General features: G+C 32.2%; 1 long non-coding RNA gene across 1 annotated transcript; it reads left to right on the top strand.

Annotated features, from left to right (window-relative positions):
- Positions 1–424: 424 nt before the first annotated feature.
- LOC143081876 (uncharacterized) lies at positions 425–11,106 on the top strand. The gene is made up of 2 exons (XR_012980131.1): positions 425–511; positions 9,117–11,106. It is a non-coding gene; the product is annotated as an uncharacterized LOC143081876 (long non-coding RNA).
- The last annotated feature ends 9,105 nt before the right edge of the window (positions 11,107–20,211 follow it).

Here is a 20,211-nt window from a genome sequence, read left to right as displayed (position 1 = left end):
GTCTACATAAGACTCATAAATGACGCCCAGATCAAAATAGTCATACTGCCAAACAAGTACAAAGTTGGAGAGCAAAGAGGACCTTAAATTCTAAAAAGTTTTAACGGTAATTTTGTTTTTTAAAGAATACAAAAACGTAGGCCCCCATCCCATCAACAACTTTATGATACAGATAAAACAAAAAAGAGAAAGCTCATATTTTGTTTTTGAAAAACTTACGTATTTAAATTTATTAGTGAAAATGAAGAAACAAAACTATTCTAATTTAAAACAATTTAAAAATTTAAAAATAAAGAAAGATTCAAGCGTATTTAAACAGAAGCAAGGTTTGACGCGTCTTCGTATTAAATCATAAAATATCATATAAACGAATTTCGTAAATACCGCCAGATTAAGAGTATAAACTTTTATCACGTGACACAAAGGAATTTTTACTACGTTTACCAGCCGTGTTTTGATCACCAATATTGAGATGTAAACAAAGAATGAAATTTGACAGACAGTGATTAAGGTTTGTAACATCTAACATATGTGCTTATAAATAATATTGATAACATGAATTTCTATAAAGACTTGGCTCTACAGAACATATATAGATATCTAATTAGACAAATCTACTTTCGTTTTTCGTTGACTCTGCATGCGTAAAAATTCCAATCAATTTATGTAGATTACTTTTCTTGTTATTACTCTATGTTAATAAGAAATGCTGTTTTAATCACTCATCGAGTCTATAGTGTATTTTATAAAATCAGACAATGTACGGTGTAACAATCGCACACATTACCCATCCCCCTTTTTTGTTTGTAGAAAAATCAATCCTGCTGCAAACTCTTTTTTCAAAAGAGTGATTAGTCAAACATAATAGTCTGATTTTCCCCTCTATCTATTTTATATCCTCGCATTTAAAGTGATGTACCTGTCTTATGAATTCTAAATTAAATCGTGAATTTATCGGTCAATGATTCATGACTTAAAAGTTTAAAAGCACACAACACAATTCTTGTCAAGGTAAAGAAAAATGCAATGCCCAACATTTAAATATAAAATACATTATACATGTATAAAATGAATTTACAATATCGCAAAATTAAGAAAAAATATTTTAATGATAAACAATCAAAGTTAGAATACTTTTTTATGCACTGTGTCTAAAGGTGTCAGACCACCAATTCAAAATCCCTGTCTGTTCAACCAAATTTTGCAATTTTCACAGCTTTCTAAATATTTTACCTTAAGTTTAACTTCATAGAAACCAGGTATATCCTTAATTGTACATGTATCAGCTTTTAACATGCCAATTTTCACCATACCTTTAAAGCCTTCTAACAAAATAACTGACCATCAAACAGAGGTACTCCAAAACAAAAACCTGGTTTTCTGGAAATCTAAAATTAGTATACTATTGAGCGCATTAATCCTCAATTTTTAATGCAAACTCATAGACAAGTAAATTTTGGCTCAAAATGATCTAGATATATTTCTCTTTTACCAAAAGTTTCATTTCTGCAAATTTGTTGGTTAGTTTAAGTAAACAAGGACATCAAAAGCACTATTTTGTGTCAGAGTAGGGCTACTTTTACATACGTTCTAAATTGGAGGGAGTAATTGGTGGTCTGACACCTAAAGAGCAAAAAAAGTAGATCAGAAATCTTTTGTTTTGTTTATTCTTAATCCTTAGTCAATTTGAAGTTAAAAACATCCTTTCTGAGCATAATGCGACTCATATAACAAATTTCACAGCTCAATTTAAACTGACTGTAATGTAAGCCTTTGATAGAAAATACTTGAAAATCTCATTTTGGACTAGAGAAACATAAACTTTCAATATCAAGATCAGCTTTTGTTGATTTTTCCTTGTTTGTTCTACTGCTTTAAAGACTTTCCACAATTTTTACAATGAGTTTAATAAAAAAATCCAAGATATTGAAGAGTCAAGGAATATTGACCCCCTTTGTTTACACCTGGTGTCAGTAATGGGACTATTAACTGATCAAAAGTGCAGTCATGGTCATTTAACTGTTTTATTTACTATCAGTCAATAAAATTTAAAGTATAAAACTTTCATTTAGGATAATAAATGAGATTTTTGTGAGTTTATGCAGTGTTTATATTAGGCTATGTTAACTGCCATATACATGGTATGCCGCAATTATATAAGGGGTAAAAATCAAATAATTTCATCAAATCTTCATGACGACAATTTTTTTGGGGTAGCAATCAACCTATGTTTAAATGTTTAACACCACAGAAACAACTTACTGTGCATTTATAACAATTTATAACATTTTTTATATGAAAGCATATTGTCAGGGTGGGAAAAGCTAAAAAAAAAGCACACATTCAGGTTTAAGGCTCTAAATTTGCAATATATGACTTTTTGCTCCACAAAAGAATTAAAATGTGGCTACTTTTATTTCAAATGATCAGTTAAGACCAACAAATCAATTGTTTTCTGAATTTTGGGTTTCACCGCATTTCTCTTAAAGGTGTCAGACCACCAATTAAAAATCCCTATCTGTTCAACCAAATTTTGCAATTTTCACAGCTTTCTAAATATTTTACCTTAAGTTTAACTTCATAGAAACCAGGTATATCCTTAATCGTACATGTATCAGCTTTTAACATGCCAATTTTCACCATACCTTTAAAGCCTTCTAACAAAATAACTGACCATCAAACAGAGGTACTCCAAAACAAAAACCAGGTTTTCTGGAAATCTAAAATTAGTATACTATGGAGCGCATTAATCCTCAATTTTTAATGCAAACTCATAGACAAGTAAAAAAGCACTATTTTGTGTCAGAGTATGGCTACTTTACATACGTTCTAAATTGGAGGGAGTAATTGGTGGTCTGACACCTAAACCACATCGGCAAAATTTGTTCAGACTCGATGGTATCTAACATCCGGCACAATGACGGAACATTAATAGACAGAAGAAAGATAGGTTTCTCCTTATTTTCTTATTTGTTATAATGATATCAAAGAATATATATACATATACAACTATTTTCTATTGCGATATGCAATATTTTCTACAACCGTTCTATATTAACGGAGAAATAAGTCAAAATGAACGTCAAAATGACGAATTGAGTGAACCTTGCCTCAAAATTGTTTAATTTCTTGTTAAATTGTTCACATTGTATGGAAAGAAAGGTATGGGAAGATAAATACTGACACGGAGATTGCAAAACTTGTTATTATGAACATCTCAATACTTGTATTTCTGAGTATGGAACGAAAGAAGTGGGTCATGTCAAAATGGAACTGGCCGGTTTTGTCAATGTTTACCACCCGGTTTGGTCAAAAAAAAAAAAAAAAATCTATTACATAATAATTGATAATTTAACTTCAGTGTTAAAGGGGAGTTTTGTGAGTCGTTGGAAAACAAGTTCTTTCAGAGGACAACGGCTTATTATATATATGATCAGTCTCAGATTCAAATAAATAATAAGCAAACACTTGAATTTCTACTCTTATAGAACACAAATGATTTTTAATTTTACTTTGCATTCAAACATTTTTAACAGCAGAATTGATAGAAATGAAGGTTATAACACACATTGAGGTTAAAGCTCTCAAATATGCGTTTTCTATATTGGAAAATATGTTTGAACTTGAAATTAAAGTTTACGGTCTTAACAAATAGAAACACACAATTGATATGTGATTTTCTCATACAATAGGATAGGCACCTTTATAAGTAATCTAATCATTTTTAGTATGTATGTAATCTTTTCTATGATCGTTAGTAATAAATCTTCTTAAGGATAAAGGTTGATAGTAAGACAAATGTATATGCATGCATAATCGACATAGAAAGTGAATGTTTATAGAAAGAAAAGGATTACAACTACCATACATTAAAAAAAAATATCACTAATTGTAACTTATGTCTAAATTAGTATAATAGTCTCAGGTCCTCGACAAAATTCAATGAAATATTACTTCCATGGTTAACTTTACTATAAAAAAAAAAAACGGGTCTGTACTGTCGCCATTGTGTTATGATGATCATACACTGACGTTGGTCAATATATTTTGACAATATATACGGACAGACGGATTCAGTTATTACAAAGTGGACGTAATTCGAACAGCTTTTACATACCGTCGAGCGTAACGAGTCGAACAATATTTTCACTATTATTTGCTTTAAAGGGGTCAGGGCGTGCAACCTATACGTCTTCTAGATTCGCCACTTATCTTATAAAGTCTATACCGAATTGAAATATTGTAAGAAATAAGAAAACAGGGACACCCGCGAAATCGGATTATGTCAGTTTGATTATGTTTATTATAAACATTTGCATTGATATTTTTAAATAAGCGAGACCAAGTGATTCGATAGCGTTTTGAACTATTTGTATAAAGCTGCATATGTCAAAACTTTGTCAAAGGTTTGACTGCAACATATACAAGTATGGAACACATATCAAACGATTTTTTCACTATTTGCCATATGTCCATTACCCTTGCCCTTGACCTCAGTTCTATATTATTTTTCCTTTGGCCACATTACGATTCATGTGACCGTGAACTTATTTCCTTCATTAATTGGTAAATGGTAAGGGTTGTGTGTTGTTGGTTTTAATATTTAAAATGTTTCATGTCCGTCTGGCAGGATTCATTATACCTCGACGTAATTGGTTCCATAAACAATCGGTTAAGTTTCTGTAACCATTTTTTTAGCTCACCTGTCCCGAAGGGACAAGTGAGCTTATGCCATCACTTGGCGTCCGTCGTCGTCCGTCGTCTGTCGTCCGTCGTCTGTCGTCGTCTGTCGTCGTAAACTATTTCAAGAATCTTCTCCTCTGAAACTACTGGACCAAATACTTTCAAACTTTAACTGAATGTTCCTTAGGGTATCTAATTTATAAAATGTATCCGAAGTTTTGATCTATCAACAAACATGGTCGCCATTGCTAAAAATAGAACATAGGGGTCAAATGCAGTTTTTGGCTTATAACTCAAAAACCAAAGCATTTAGAGCAAATCTGACGTGGTAATATTGTTTATCAGGTCAAGATCTATCTGCCCTGAAATTTTCAGATGAATCAGACAACCCGTTGTTGGGTTGCTGCCCCTGTATTGGTAATTTTAAGGAAATTTTGCTGTTTTTGGTTATTATCTTGAATATTATTATAGATAGAGATAAACTGTAAACAGCAATAATGTTCAGCAAAGTAAGATTTACAAATAAGTTAACATGACAGAAATGGTCAGTTGACCCCTTTAGGAGTTATTGCCCTTTATAGTCAATTTTTAACCATTTTTCGTAAATCTTAGTAATCTTTTACAAAAATCTTCTCCTCTGAAACTACTGGGCCAAATACTTCCAAACTTTAAATGAATGTTCCTTAGGGTATCTAGTTTGTAAATTGTATCCGAAGTTATGATCTATCAACAAACATGGTCGCCATTGCTAAAAATAGAACATAGGGGTCAAATGCAGTTTTTGGCTTATAACTCAAAAACCAAAACATTTAGAGCAAATCTGACGTTGGGTAATATTGTTTATCAGGTCAAGATCTATCTGCCCTGAAATTTTCAGATGAATCAGACAACCTGTTGTTGGGTTGCTGCCCCTGAATTGATAATTTTAAGCAAATTTTGCTGTTTTTGTTTATTATCTTGAATATAATTATAGATAGAAATAAACTGTAAACAGCAATAATGTTCAGCAAAGTAAGATCTTCAATTAAGTCAATTTGACCAAAATTGTCAATTGACCCCTTAAGGAGTTATTGCCCTTTAAAGACTTTTTTCACAATTTGTTCATCATGTTGACTTACTTTAAAAAATCTTCTCCTTTGAAACTGCTGTATCAATTTCAGCCAAACTTAGGCTAAATGAGTTTCAGAGTATCTAGTATAAATTTTATATTTTATTTCCTTGTATGTCAAGAAACATAGCTCCTATGGCTAAAATAGAACATAGGAGAAAATGATTATTTTTTTTGGCTTTTGAAGAAAATAGGACGATCCAAAAAACATTTAAATAAATTGAAAAGCCAAAATAATCATTGATGAGAGATTTAACCAAAAGAATTAAGGTGAGCGATTCAGGCTCTTGAGAGCCTCTTGTTTTATCTTGCAGACCTTCAAAATAAATTGAATTGCGGTCATTTAAGCATTTCTGACATGTCAGTGCGTACACTTAAGTATAAATAGTTGTTTGCTATGTCCAATCAAGTTATCTCGTTCGTGAAATTTGAAATTTTCAGTTGTTACCCCAACAGGAAAAGTTTTTTTTTTTCATCACTTTGCACCGGTCGACCGTCGTTCATTATCTTTCAATGCAATATTTTACATAGATTTTCACATCTAAAATTACTAGGCTGCATTTAACAAACCTTCTCTGAAATCATATGTCTTTTATAGTAATAATTAGGGTATCTTGTTTTAAAAAGTTTACTAAGACCCCGCTTGTCAACCAAGATGGCCGTCATGGCTAAGAAATAAACATAGGGGGACATGCATGTACATGATGTCAATTATTTAAAAACAACCGTAGACATAGACAATTCGGAAGGGCCAGATGCTTATCTTCAAAATGTTGAGCTCTACGATTTGTCCATTTACTATAAAATTATCACATTAGTTCCTAAAGGAGTTATTGCATTGCCCTCAAATGACGAATTTGAAGTTCTTTTTATCAATTTCTATCTATTTTTTTCAAACATATAAAAGGCATATAGCAAAAATGATTAAGGAAGTCAAATAAATCGACTTGGGCGATATCCTTATAAAACTTATTGACCTTTAATTAAGAGGGGTTTTTTTTCATTTCTTTGCGTTTTTACACGTCCGTCACAATTTTGACAGGACGTATTATTGTATACATCTGTCCGTCCGTCTGTCCTTCCTTACATCCATCCGTTCCTCCATCTATCAGCCATTCTGTCTGTCCGTCCGTCCGTCTATCCTTCTGTGACTTCTGTCCAGCGTAAACATGTCCCACCGTAACTTGAGAACGATTTATCATTATTGCATCAAATTTTACACACTTCTTAGTAATTTAAATCTTAATTCTGCATACTTTTTGGTGATGTTTTAAATTTTGTTTATTAAGCGGTATTTAGTTTTTTTTGTAAAAAAAAAGGGGGGATCACTTATTGCGATGTATCTCAAAACCTATATAAAAAAAAATATCATAATGTTATAAAATAATCAGATATCAGTGTTTGCTATTGATTATTTATATTCCATTTAAAATTAGTTTGAAGATCAGAGAAATAATGGATACGCCTTTTATTAGGCAAATGTGTATTACTATAATTACCTATGTCCAAAAGTGTCCGTTTAAAATATATTTAAACAAGCCAAGTTTACTTTACAATAAATATATATATTCAAAAATGTTCAGATCCGTCTTAACGTTGCTTTTCATAAATTGTTGATTTAAAAAAAAATAAAAAAACCGGGTGATATATATAGACGAAACCGGGTGATTGTGTAGTAAACAACAATGACAAAACCGGTGTATTTTAATTTGACGTGATTCATTTCTTTCATTCCATACACAGAAATACAAGTATTGAGATGCTCATAATGACTAGTTTTGCAATCTCCGTGTCAGTATCTATCTTCTCGTACCTTTCTTTCCGTACAATGTGAACAATTTAACGAGAAATTAAACAATTTCGACGCAAGGTTCACTCAATTCGTCATTTTGACGTTCATTTTGACTTATTTCTCCGTTAATATAGAACGGTTGTAGAAAATATTGCATATCACAATAGAAAATAGTTGTATATGTATATATAATCTTCGATATCATGAAAAAAATAAGAAAATAGAAGAAACCTATCTTTTTTCTGTCTATAGATGTTCCGTCATTGTGCCGGATGTTAGATACCATCGAGTCCGAACAAATTTTGTCGGTGTGGTTTACACACAGAGTTATGGCGTCCCATAACAAAAATATAAATGTATTTAATAAAATTGTCTTTATTAAATATCTTTTATTTTTTAAACATATCTTATAGAATTCAAAATTAAGATATCAAATTAATGTTAATTATGCATTATATTTGATATATTAATATTGGGCCATCGGAATAGATCTAAAATGTTTTATGATAAAAAAAAATGCAATCATATCTAGGATTTTTTAACAAATTTAAAAGATATTTAATATATTTCAAAAGGATATAAGAATTTTTTTCAAATGTCAAACTTTAACTATTACATGACCAATTTTGAGATTATAGATCTGTTTATTCTTTTCATTGAAAGCCGCAATTTTGCCATCGAATGCAGCGTCTGAAATGTATCAAATTTTTTTTTCCGTTTTCTAAAGTTAAGGAAAAATGATAGGTTATTGATAGATATTAAGTTGTATTTGCTTCACGTTGGCCATGTTTATATCGACGGTTTATTATTACATAGTTACTTGTTTTTACAATATTTCTTTTATTTATATACTTAATAATTTTAGTTATATTATATTATGACATTTTTTCTGACAATAAATTAAGCTTAATATAACTGACAATATATATAATCTTTATAATATTATAACATATCCCTATGACTATTTTCATATTCTGCAAATTTTATTCGTTAAAAAATTCGTCGCCAAGCATTTAGTCATCTTCTATGAGATAATCAATTGTAATCTATATTTGTTAAACATTTAACGCATAATATCATGAAAACACTTCATGTGTTGAATACTTTTCGTTTGTTTTGTCCGATTTTGTTTTCCAGAAAACGCACGTTATGGGTTGAAGTGTTCTTTTGAACTTTGTAATATAGTTTGAACCCGCATCGACGAAAGGAGCCCAATAATTTCATAGCATCAGGATCAGTAGGAAGCGTATGACTTGTATAGTTGTACATGTTGTACTTAATACGTGGATTTTATTTTCATTATACATACTGGTTAATTGATTCAGGAAAAATGTAGTTTCTTTTATCAAAAAATGCACATTTGAGAACATTTTAAATTTCTAACATTTAGAACAAAAGAAAGATACATTAGTAAAATATGCAGTTTTCAATTAATTCACAGAGTAAAATTTGAGGATGAGGACTTAAGATTTGTTAAAAATCATAAATATGATAAAACATCTTTCAATGTTTAGCGTTCTTTTATTCTTTTAGGGTCATGGCAAGTAAATGGATGGTATGCGGTATTTGTGATTCACTAGAGATTACAAAGCCATCAGTTGTTTGGTGTTCCGAATGTGACGAGGGTCTATGCACTGAATGTGATAAATATCATGCTGTTTCTAAGGCAAGTCGTACTCACAGCACAATACCCATTGCCGAATATAAACAACTACCAACAGAAATTTTAAAAATTGCACATACTTGCTCAATACACAATGAAAAATTTCAAACCTACTGCAAAAAGCATGACTGTCCTTGTTGTCACATTTGCGTTATTGAAAGCCACAATGGCTGTAAAGATATCACAGCCATTAATGACATCATAAAGGGTATCAAGTCATCAAATGCACTACACAATATCGAGCTGCTGCTTGCAGAAGTAGCCGAAAATTTAGAGAAAGTTATAAAAGACCGAAAAGATAACCTGACGTCATTAAAACACCAGAGAATATGGATAGAGAACGATATAAAACAGACAAGGATAAAAATAAACAGCCACCTAGATCAACTCCAAGAAGACCTGGTGAAAAAACTGAATACTGTACAGGAGACAGAAAGAGAGAAAATACAAGATTTACTGACTTTATTGGAGAAAAAGAACAAAGAAATAAATAAGTACAAGACGACGCTTTCTAACGTTAAGCAGTATGCTTCAGAGCTTCAAACCCTTTTATCCATCAAACAAATGGAAAATAAAGTAACTGATGAAGGAAAATCTTTGGAAACATTGGCAAGTTCTGAAAGTCTCAAGCAAGTTTACTTATCGTTAAAAGATGAGGATGCTTTCCAAACGATTTACAATCTTAAATCCATTGGCGAGATAAAAGTTAAAATGAGAACCAGTGAATTAATGGTGACAAAATTCCAGGATACACAAGCTCAGCTGGAAGTAGTACATACCTCGCCAAGATTCACTCAAAATATAGAGTTTAAATTAAAACAAACTATTGTAACAGGTTTGTTCTTAACGACGGGCTGCTTGATACTACCTGATGGCGGTTTTGCACTTTCGTGTCGAAAAAACAATCTTGTAAGATTTTTCAATAAAGACGGGGACACAGATTTTGAAATTATTTTGGAACCAGACCACGTTATTGATATAACTTACATTGCAGATGATAATACAGTTGCTGCTACTTCCGGTAAGGGAGACATTCATAATATAAATATCATTGATATAAAGGATAAAAAAATCAGCAAAAAAATTGGCGTGGATTCATTCTATTACGGAGTCGTGTACCAGGACTCCATGTTTATCACTCTAGTAAAAGATAGAGGTTTACACATTCTTAAAAGTGGGAATGGTGAAGTTATTGAAGAATTTGTCATAAACAAAATGTCGTCGTATTCGTACGTTGCATCATTTGAAAATAAATTGTATTACACAAACAGGAGCAATAATACAGTAACATGTTGTGATATTAAAGGAAAAGAACTTTGGACATTCAAAGACGAAAGCGTTCTGATAAACCCTAGAGGTATAACGGTAGACAATGATGGAAACGTGTACGTAGTAAGTGATTTCCACTGTACTATTATAGTTATATCGCCTGATGGAAAACAAATGTATGAAGGATTATGCAAGGAAAACGGACTAAGCATTCCACGCGTACTAGACTTTGATAGATCAACAAATCACTTACTAGTTGCTAATCAAAAGAATACCGCTTTCCTCTTCCAGGTTTCAAGCAAAACCTAGAAATATATTCCATTAACAGAGACGTACTTCCCCCTTTCGATCGCTAAATAATTTTGAAAATCTCATGTTTTCCACAATATCTATACAAATATTTAGCGTATAATCGTCCAAATTATTTTTCGCATCTCTCGGAGCTCCACTCGTCAGTATAAATCCAAATATCGGGAACTACACCCTCTTTCAAATATCTTCGATCCGGCTATATTCACAAATTGTGTTGCGCGAAAAAAAAACTTAAATGATTGTCGATTGACTTTGATAAATACTTTTTAAAAACAACAATGTCTGAATATTAGCCAACTCGCATGAGATTTCAAAGTTTAAGACTGCATACTGAATTGGATTTTTTCTGTATTTTAGTAGCTCACTTAATACAGAATTGTGATACTGACGTGTAATCGAATGGACACCTGGAAAATACATATAATCTGCTATAAGGTTATGACCACTAATGGTCCTACAGACACTCTGTGCTTTTGACATGGCAAAAGGTCTTGCTTTTCTAGACTGTCTATGATTTTTTTATACTTAATTTGTGATGTGTACAAAACACAAGGTGTAGTATGATTGCCTATGAGACAACTCGTCAGAAGAGACCAAATGACATAGAAATTTTAACAAATATAGGCCATCGTACGGCTTTCAAAAATGAGCAAAGCCCATACCGCATAGTCAGTTAGAACACGCCACAAAATGAAAAATATAAAACATCTAAAACGAGAAAACTAACGGCCAAATTAAGGTTAAAAAATTTGAACGAAAACACAACAAACAATAAGCACTGATTCACAGGCTACTGACTTCTGACTGGCACATCCATATTAGGACACTGGTGTTACAATACGACATAATTGATCAATATTATAAATTCTCTATTCATTAGTTGTAGTTGTTTTAAAGATAGTGTTAAGCAGCTGTGGATATATACTACTAGAATGGTAAATGGAGTTTATTTGGAAATACTAGAAATTTTGGTTTTTATGCTTCGTTTCGGTCTCACGAGTCAATCCCTTTCTTACTGTTGTAATTGTGACATGATCATTTGATAAACATACTTCTATGATCTCCATTGGCTTTAACTTGGACATTTATAAGAATTATGTAGCATAGAGATGCATGCGTAAAATAAGTTATTGACATAACTTATTGGCTAAAATATGATCAGATAAGCCTAAAGATAAAATACTTACGACGAAGAAGCCTCAAGCTATATATAATACATGTAGTAGTAGTAGTAGTAGTTATGATGATGATTATACTGATGTATGTCTTATATCCAGCGACAAATATTACATATATATGAAGGATGATGAAATGATAATGATAAATGCATTGTTCCTTTTAGCTCACCTGTCCCGAAGGGACAAGTGAGCTTATGCCATCACTTGGCGTCCGTCGTCGTCCGTCGTCTGTCGTCTGTCGTCTGTCGTCGTCTGTCGTCGTCTGTCGTCGTAAACTATTTCAAGAATCTTCTTCTCTGAAACTACGTGGCCAAATACTTTCAAACTTTAACTGAATGTTCCTTAGGGTATCTAATTTATAAATTGTATCCGAAGTTTTGATCTATCAACAAACATGGTCGCCATTGCTAAAAATAGAACATAGGGGTCAAATGCAGTTTTTGGCTTATAACTCAAAAACCAAAGCATTTAGAGCAAATCTGACATCGGGTAATAATGTTTATGAGGTCAAGATCTATCTGCCCTGAAATTTTCAGATGAATCAGACAACCCGTTGTTGGGTTGCTGCCCCTGAATTGGTAATTTTAAGGAAATTTTGCTGTTTTTGGTTATTATCTTGAATATTATTATAGATAGAGATAAACTGTAAACAGGAATAATGTTCAGCAAAGTAAGATTTACAAATAAGTCAACATGACGGAAATGGTCAGTTGACCCCTTTAGGAGTTATTGCCCTTTATAGTCAATTTTTAACCATTTTTCGTAAATCTTAGTAATCTTTTACAAAAATCTTCTCCTCTGAAACTACTGGGCCAAATACTTCCAAACTTTAATTGAATGTTCCTTAGGGTATCTAGTTTGTAAATTATATCCGAAGTTATGATCTATCAACAAACATGGTCGCTTTTCTAAAAATAGAACATAGGGGTCAAATGCAGTTTTTGGCTTATAACTCAAAAACCAAAGCATTTAGAGCAAATCTGACATGGGATAATATTGTTTATCAGGTCAAGATCTATCTGCCCTGAAATTTTCAGATGAATCAGACAACCTGTTGTTGGGTTACTGCCCCTGAATTGGTAATTTTAAAGAAATTTTGCTGTTTTTGGTTATTATCTTGAATATTATTATAGATAGAGATAAACTGTAAACAGCAATAATGTTCAGCAAAGTAAGATTTACAAATAAGTCAACATGACGGAAATGGTCAGTTGACCCCTTTAGGAGTTATTGCCCTTTATAGTCAATTTTTAACCATTTTTCGTAAATCTTAGTAATCTTTTACAAAAATCTTCTCCTCTGAAACTACTGGGCCAAATACTTCCAAACTTTAATTGAATGTTCCTTAGGGTATCTAGTTTGTAAATTGTATCCGAAGTTATGATCTATCAACAAACATGGTCGCCATTGCTAAAAATAGAACATAGGGGTCAAATGCAGTTTTTGGCTTATAACTCAAAAACCAAAGCATTTAGAGCAAATCTGACGTTGGGTAATATTGTTTATCAGGTCAAGATCTATCTGCCCTGAAATTTTCAGATGAATCAGACAACCTGTTGTTGGGTTGCTGCCCCTGAATTGGTAATTTTAAGGAAATTTTGCTGTTTTTGGTTATTATCTTGAATATTATTATAGATAGAGACAAGTGAAACTGCGAGCTACTGCTCACTGATGATACCCCCGCCGCAAGTGGATAATATTAATAGTGTAAAAATATGCAAGTGTTCGGTAAACAGGAAGTTGTCGAGTGATGAATCTGAAAACGCATCACACGGTATAACTGACTTATAAAAATCCTGAAACCAAATTTCAGAAATCCTTGTATTGTAGTTCCTGAGAAAAATGTGACGAAAATTTTTAACTTGGTTATCATGTGTAAAATCATACAAGTGTTCGGTAAACAGGAAGTAGTCGAGTGATGAATCTGAAAACGCATCACACGGTATAGCTGACTTATATAAATCCTGAAACCAAATTTCAGAAATCCTTGTATTGTAGTTCCTGAGAAAAATGTGACGAAAATTTTCAACTTGGCTATCATGTGTAAAATCATACAAGTGTTCGGTAAACAGGAAGTTGTCGAGTGATGAATCTGAAAACGCATAACACGGTATAGCTGACTTATATAAATCCTGAAACCAAATTTCAGAAATCCTTGTATTGTAGTTCCTGAGAAAAATGTGACGAAAATTTTCAACTTGGCTATCATGTGTAAAATCAGACAAGTGTTCGGTAAACAGGAAGTTGTCAAGTGATGAATCTGAAAACGCATCACACGGTATGGCTGACATATACAAATGTTGATACCAAATTACAGAAAGGGTGGATGTGTAGTTCCTGAGAAAAATGTGACGAAAGTTTCATGGGACGGACTGACTGACGGACGGACGGACGGACGGACAGACAGAGGTAAAACAGTATACCCCCCTTTTTTAAAGCGGGGGTATAATAAACTGTAAACAGGAATAATGTTCAGCAAAGTTAGATTTACAAATAAGTCAACATGACGGAAATGGTCAGTTGACCCCTTTAGGAGTTATTGCCCTTTATAGTCAATTTTTAACCATTTTTCGTAAATCTTAGTAATCTTTTACAAAAATCTTCTCCTCTGAAACAACTGGGCCAAATACTTCCAAACTTTAACTGAATGTTCCTTAGGGTATCTAGTTTGTAAATTGTATCCGAAGTTATGATCTATCAACAAACATGGTCGCCATTGCTAAAAATAGAACATAGGGGTCAAATGCAGTTTTTGGCTTATAACTCAAAAACCAAAGCATTTAGAGCAAATCTGACATGGGGTAATATTGTTTATCAGGTCAAGATCTATCTGCCCTGAAATTTTCAGATGAATCAGACAACCTGTTGTTGGGTTGCTGCCCCTGAATTGATAATTTTAAGCAAATTTTGCTGTTTTTGTTTATTATCTTGAATATAATTATAGATAGAAATAAACTGTAAACAGCAATAATGTTCACAACAAGTTGCGTATATGTAGATGTTCTTATGACAATAAAGGGTAGGCGGGAATCTCAACAATCACTTTATATATAAAAATCATGATTTCTTTCGCTTTTCATCATCTTACAAATGCTAGATATTGATAAAATTTATTATAAATGGGTTTAATAACTTAGGAATACTTAGTTAAAACTTGAGTGATGCATTTACCAAAATTAATTGGTTAGCAATAACCGGTCCATTTACGTGCGTACGTCGAATTAAGTACGTATGTCATTTTATTGGAAATCACTAGTAGAGGCTGACGTAATGACATAATCCAGTTTATTGTTTAAAAGTTTACACTGGTTAAATGTGGAAAAACGCATTTAATACCAAAAGGCAAGACTTGTATTTAAATCATTAAATGGTATGGTTCCTAATTATTTACTTTACTGATAATCAAAATTATAACTTACGTTCAGCTAATGAAAAACTATTAAATCTTCCAAAACCAAAATCAATTTTTTTAAAGAAAACATTTACTTATTCAGGTTCTCAAATATGGAACAGTGTACCAAATGAAATAAAAATGAGTAATACACTTGTATCTTTTAAAACAAAAAGTTACAAATTTTTCATCAATTGTGCAAATTAATATGTTTTTTCATTATTATTTAAATACAATTGTATATTGTGTATAATATAACTTTATAATACTCTATGTACTTATAAATATGTTATTATTATTTTGAGGACTCTCAGGAAGATTATTTTTAACTAATGGGATCATCCTCTTGAAATAAAGATTATTAATTTTATTTATTTATGTATGTGTTTGAATATCTATGAATATAGCAGAGTATTTTTTTTTTAATTAAAGCTGATATGTGTTTGCTAGTATTTGAACCATCCTTTTTATTCAAACAGCCGTAGATGGTGTTGTCAAAATATATGATATAATTAGATTTTTCCAACCGTCTATGATATTTCCTACACTTGTTCGGTTAAAAAAAAAACTATGGCTAATGTTTTTAGAATGAATTGCTTCAGCACTTAACAATGCTTTATTGCGACGACTTTAAAATCATTAATATCATATGTCTAATAAATACTTTCAGGATGCCATCAGAGGGCATATTGTCAATAAATAAAATATTTGAACTTTCATTTACAATACTCCAAAGCTTTTAAGAATAAAGTAAAACTATCTGTTTTGTAAATACGCGTTTGAGGCAAAACGTCATATTAAATAAATGTAGTTGATCATGTTGATATTCTAGAAAACTGTATATATCAAGAGCACAAAAAATTGTTAACAATAAGTTAATTGAATAGTTAGCTAACATAATTTTAAAGAAAACAATTACAAGTTTTCTCTATTGGAAACAATATTGCACATTTTCGGACAATTTAAACAGGGCGAGTACACAATTCAGGTTAACATGTCAATACCTTGTATGATCACCTCTTGCATTTATGACCGCCTGACACCTCCGTCGCATGGAATCAATAAGACATCGAATAAAGTCTTGAGGGATGTTGTTCCATTCCCTGAAAAGTGCTGTTCGGAGCTGGGCGAGCGTTTCCGGTGGATTTTTGGCTATTTCTGATACGTCGTCCAAGTTCATCCCAAAGATGTTTAATGGCGATAAATCTAGAGACATTGCTGGCCAAGGCAACACACGAATATAGTTATTCTCCAAAAAGGTCATCGAAATGTGTGCCACGTGACAACGGGCGTTGTCTTGCTGAAAAACGTGGTTAAAACGATGTCTTTGGAGAAACGGGAGAACAATTGGAGCCAGAATTTTGACACTATACCTTGTTGCATTTAGGTTACCAACGATGATTTTGAGTTCGGTGTGTTCCTAGTAGGTTATTCCGCCCCATTTCATGATTCCGCTACCACCAAACCGATCTGTTTCATGCACGCACGCATCAGAAAATCGTTCATTGAGCCTCCGGTAGACCCTGGCTCTGCCGTCGCTAAATTTCAAGTAAAATTTAGATTCATCAGTAAAAAGAACCTGTCTCCATGTTTGCCTATTCCATCGAATCCGTACCCTAGTCCATTGAAGTCGCGCCATTCTGTGACGCTGGGTAAGGATAGGTCCCTTCAATGAACAACCAGCTCTTAGACAAACTTGACGCAATTGGTTACGAAATGTTTGAGCAGAAATTCTGTTGTTATGTCTTCCGTGGGTTTGTCGTGCAGTTTGTGACGCGTTTACAAATCGATTCCGGAGATGGATGATGCGGATTTGCCTGTCTTGACGTAACGTCGTTTCATGTGGCCTGACATTATGGGGGCGATCATTTGTTGTGTCAGTATCTCTAAGACGAGTCTTACAATGTAAGCCTTGCAATAATCATTCTAGAGACATTAAAATGATTTGCAACCTGCATTTGAGTCATTCCTGCTGCCAACATCCCAATAGCTCGTTCTCTTAGTTTAAATAAAGTCTGATGTTAGAATATGTAACAGAAAAAAAACTAAGCAAAATGAAAATGATCAACATAATTACCAAATGACTGCTTGTAGGTACTGCCATGCCATCTCAAGACATCAAACAAGTAATCAGACGATTATGTATGCATCTGACAAAATTAAGCACAATCTCTCTCGTGCCGGGTTTGTTATCATACCTTCAAAAATCATTCGACAAAAACATAACCCGTAACATGTAAACAACTGGTTTTAATATAAATGTGTTCATTTTCGATGCAAATTTCGTCTGAGTAAATCAATATCAATTCAAACAAAATGCTATTTTTAATAACTTGACAATATCATCGTAATAATATTCCTTACAGAAGGTTTACATTTCGGTTAAAGTTCGATGCGAATGACAACATTTGTTTTGCTTTGTATAGAATATTACCATCAAAAGGGAAATGAAATGCAAATGTATACAACGTCTGCACGTTGATTTATATTTACAAAAGATGTCCCTGTACCGATAATCAAACAAAGTTAAAGATTAGAAATTTGTCTTGAAATCTCACACCGTTGTGTAAACATATTTCAGTAATATGGAGATTGTTTTCTTTAAAATCAAATACGTTGTTGCATACACTAGCGAAAAGAATAAGGTAAGACATATAACCAGAATTAGATTTTGCTAAGGGAGAGTCACCATCTTAAAATGGAAAATAACAATTGAAAATGAAAAGTATTCTCTTTTATCTTAGATTGTAGTATTAAGCTTCCCGTTAAAGATATAGATATCAAGATCCACGAAAGGGCAGGGTAATAGTTGGTATGGTTACGGTTTAATATGCACGCTGCATGTTTTCACATAAAGTGCTACTCAGTAAACACTCACTTCTACTTTCACAATCTTTGTTTACTGTAAATCAACGCGTATACAAAGCCATTTGCTGAACATAACATATTCTTTTATGTTTATTGTATGTAAATATTGTTAGATAAATCAATAATATTTAGTTTGCTTTGAATTTACTGATAACATAATTAATATTTACCGTATGAGTGCACATTGTTTTGTATGCATTTGACTAAGAATAGATAATTATTTACAAAACATCGTCTGCCTTCAATGTATGACTTTTTCGAATTAATGTGACTCGCTGTATTTCTTGTCATAATCTCCTTCACTTGACCCTCAGAAACTTCTTGCTTCCTAATACAAAAGTTGTTTTAAAAGATGCGCTCTTATCATATGAAAACAAAAATGTGTTAATTGTGTTAACCGTATGAACAAAATTGGCACCATTTGATCGGGAATTAATTCTGTAAACATTTAGTTATCTAATAGTTCGTTTATATTATGTTGCATTATCGGTTTTAATTGGTTTGGTTTTTTTACACTTCAGTGTTTCTGTTGTTTGGTGGTTTTCCTCTTGATAGTTGATATGTTTCCCTCGGTATTAGTCTGTAACCCATAAATGTTTTCTCTCAATCGATTTATAAATTTTGAAAAGCGGTATACTATTGTTGCTTTTATTAACCCATTAATGAAACTTTGTTATAAAAAAGTTTGTATTTATAATTTATTAGGATAAACAGAGACCAAAGAGATAAACATCGGTATTTTGTGAACATAAATATTTTTTATGTGAATTATACAAAGAATCGAAATAATATTTTATTTCATTTTTGGTATGCAATTATTGTTTCCCAATTATATAAACAGTTCTATGTACCTTTTAATTTTATCAAACTTCTGCTTTGTGCTATATCGTGTTTACTTGTGCACAAAGGCGATCCTTTGTCAAAGGAATTGTGGTGTTTTCAGAAACCGCTTTCTACACGTTACTTTTCCATTTTGACTTTGATTTAAAAGAAAAAGGCAACAGTATTATACCGCTGTTCGAAATTCATTAATCGATTGAGAAAAAAAAATCCGGGTTACAAACTAAAACTGAGGGAAACACATCAAATACAATAGGAGAACTACGACACAACAGAAACACAACATTAAAAAGTAACAATTAAACACAGAAACAATCTATAATAAAACAATGGCCAATTTCCTGACTTGGTACAGGACATTTTAAGAAAAGATGGTGGGTTGAACCTTGTTTTGTGGCATACAAAACCTCCCGCTTGTATGGCAATGTTAAATATTACATCTAAATGACATCATTACATGACAGGACTACAATACAAATAAATGGGAGAACATATAGGACAGAGAATAATAGCTAACAAAAGGTACCAGGTTTAAAATCTATTACGCTAGACGCGCGTTTCGTCGATACAAGAATAACCAGTGACGCTCAGATGAAAAAAAAAGTTCGAAAGCCAAAACAAACACAAAATTGAAAAGCACTGAGGAACAAAAGTTAGGGTTTTCTGCCTGGATAAGAACATTTTCATTATATAGAATAACTTATACTTTTGCAATCAGTAAATTTTATAAAATGATTATATAATAGAGATACATGATAAAACCGAAGTGGTGACTAACTACAGAAAAAAAACTAGATACATTACATAAAACATCCTAAACCGGCACATAACAAAACACAGCCGAGTTAATCAATGCATTAATTCAATTTCAACCACTTCTTATCGTAAATAATGAATACGGTTTATATGCTAAAATATTTTCAATGTATAATAAATATGTAATAGAGCGTACACAAATGACATTAAAAGAGGGACGAAAGATACCAAAGGGACAGTCAAACTCATAAATCTAAAACAAACTGACAACGCCATGGCTAAAAATAAAAAAAGACAAACAGAAAAACAATAGTACACATGACACAACATAGAAAACTAAAGAATAAACAA

The sequence above is a fragment of the Mytilus galloprovincialis genome, chromosome 7 (genome assembly GCF_965363235.1).
Source record: "Mytilus galloprovincialis chromosome 7, xbMytGall1.hap1.1, whole genome shotgun sequence".
NCBI lineage: Eukaryota > Metazoa > Mollusca > Bivalvia > Mytilida > Mytilidae > Mytilus > Mytilus galloprovincialis.
Note: the sequence above shows the minus strand (reverse complement) of the source record. Positions and strands in the feature narration are given on the sequence as shown.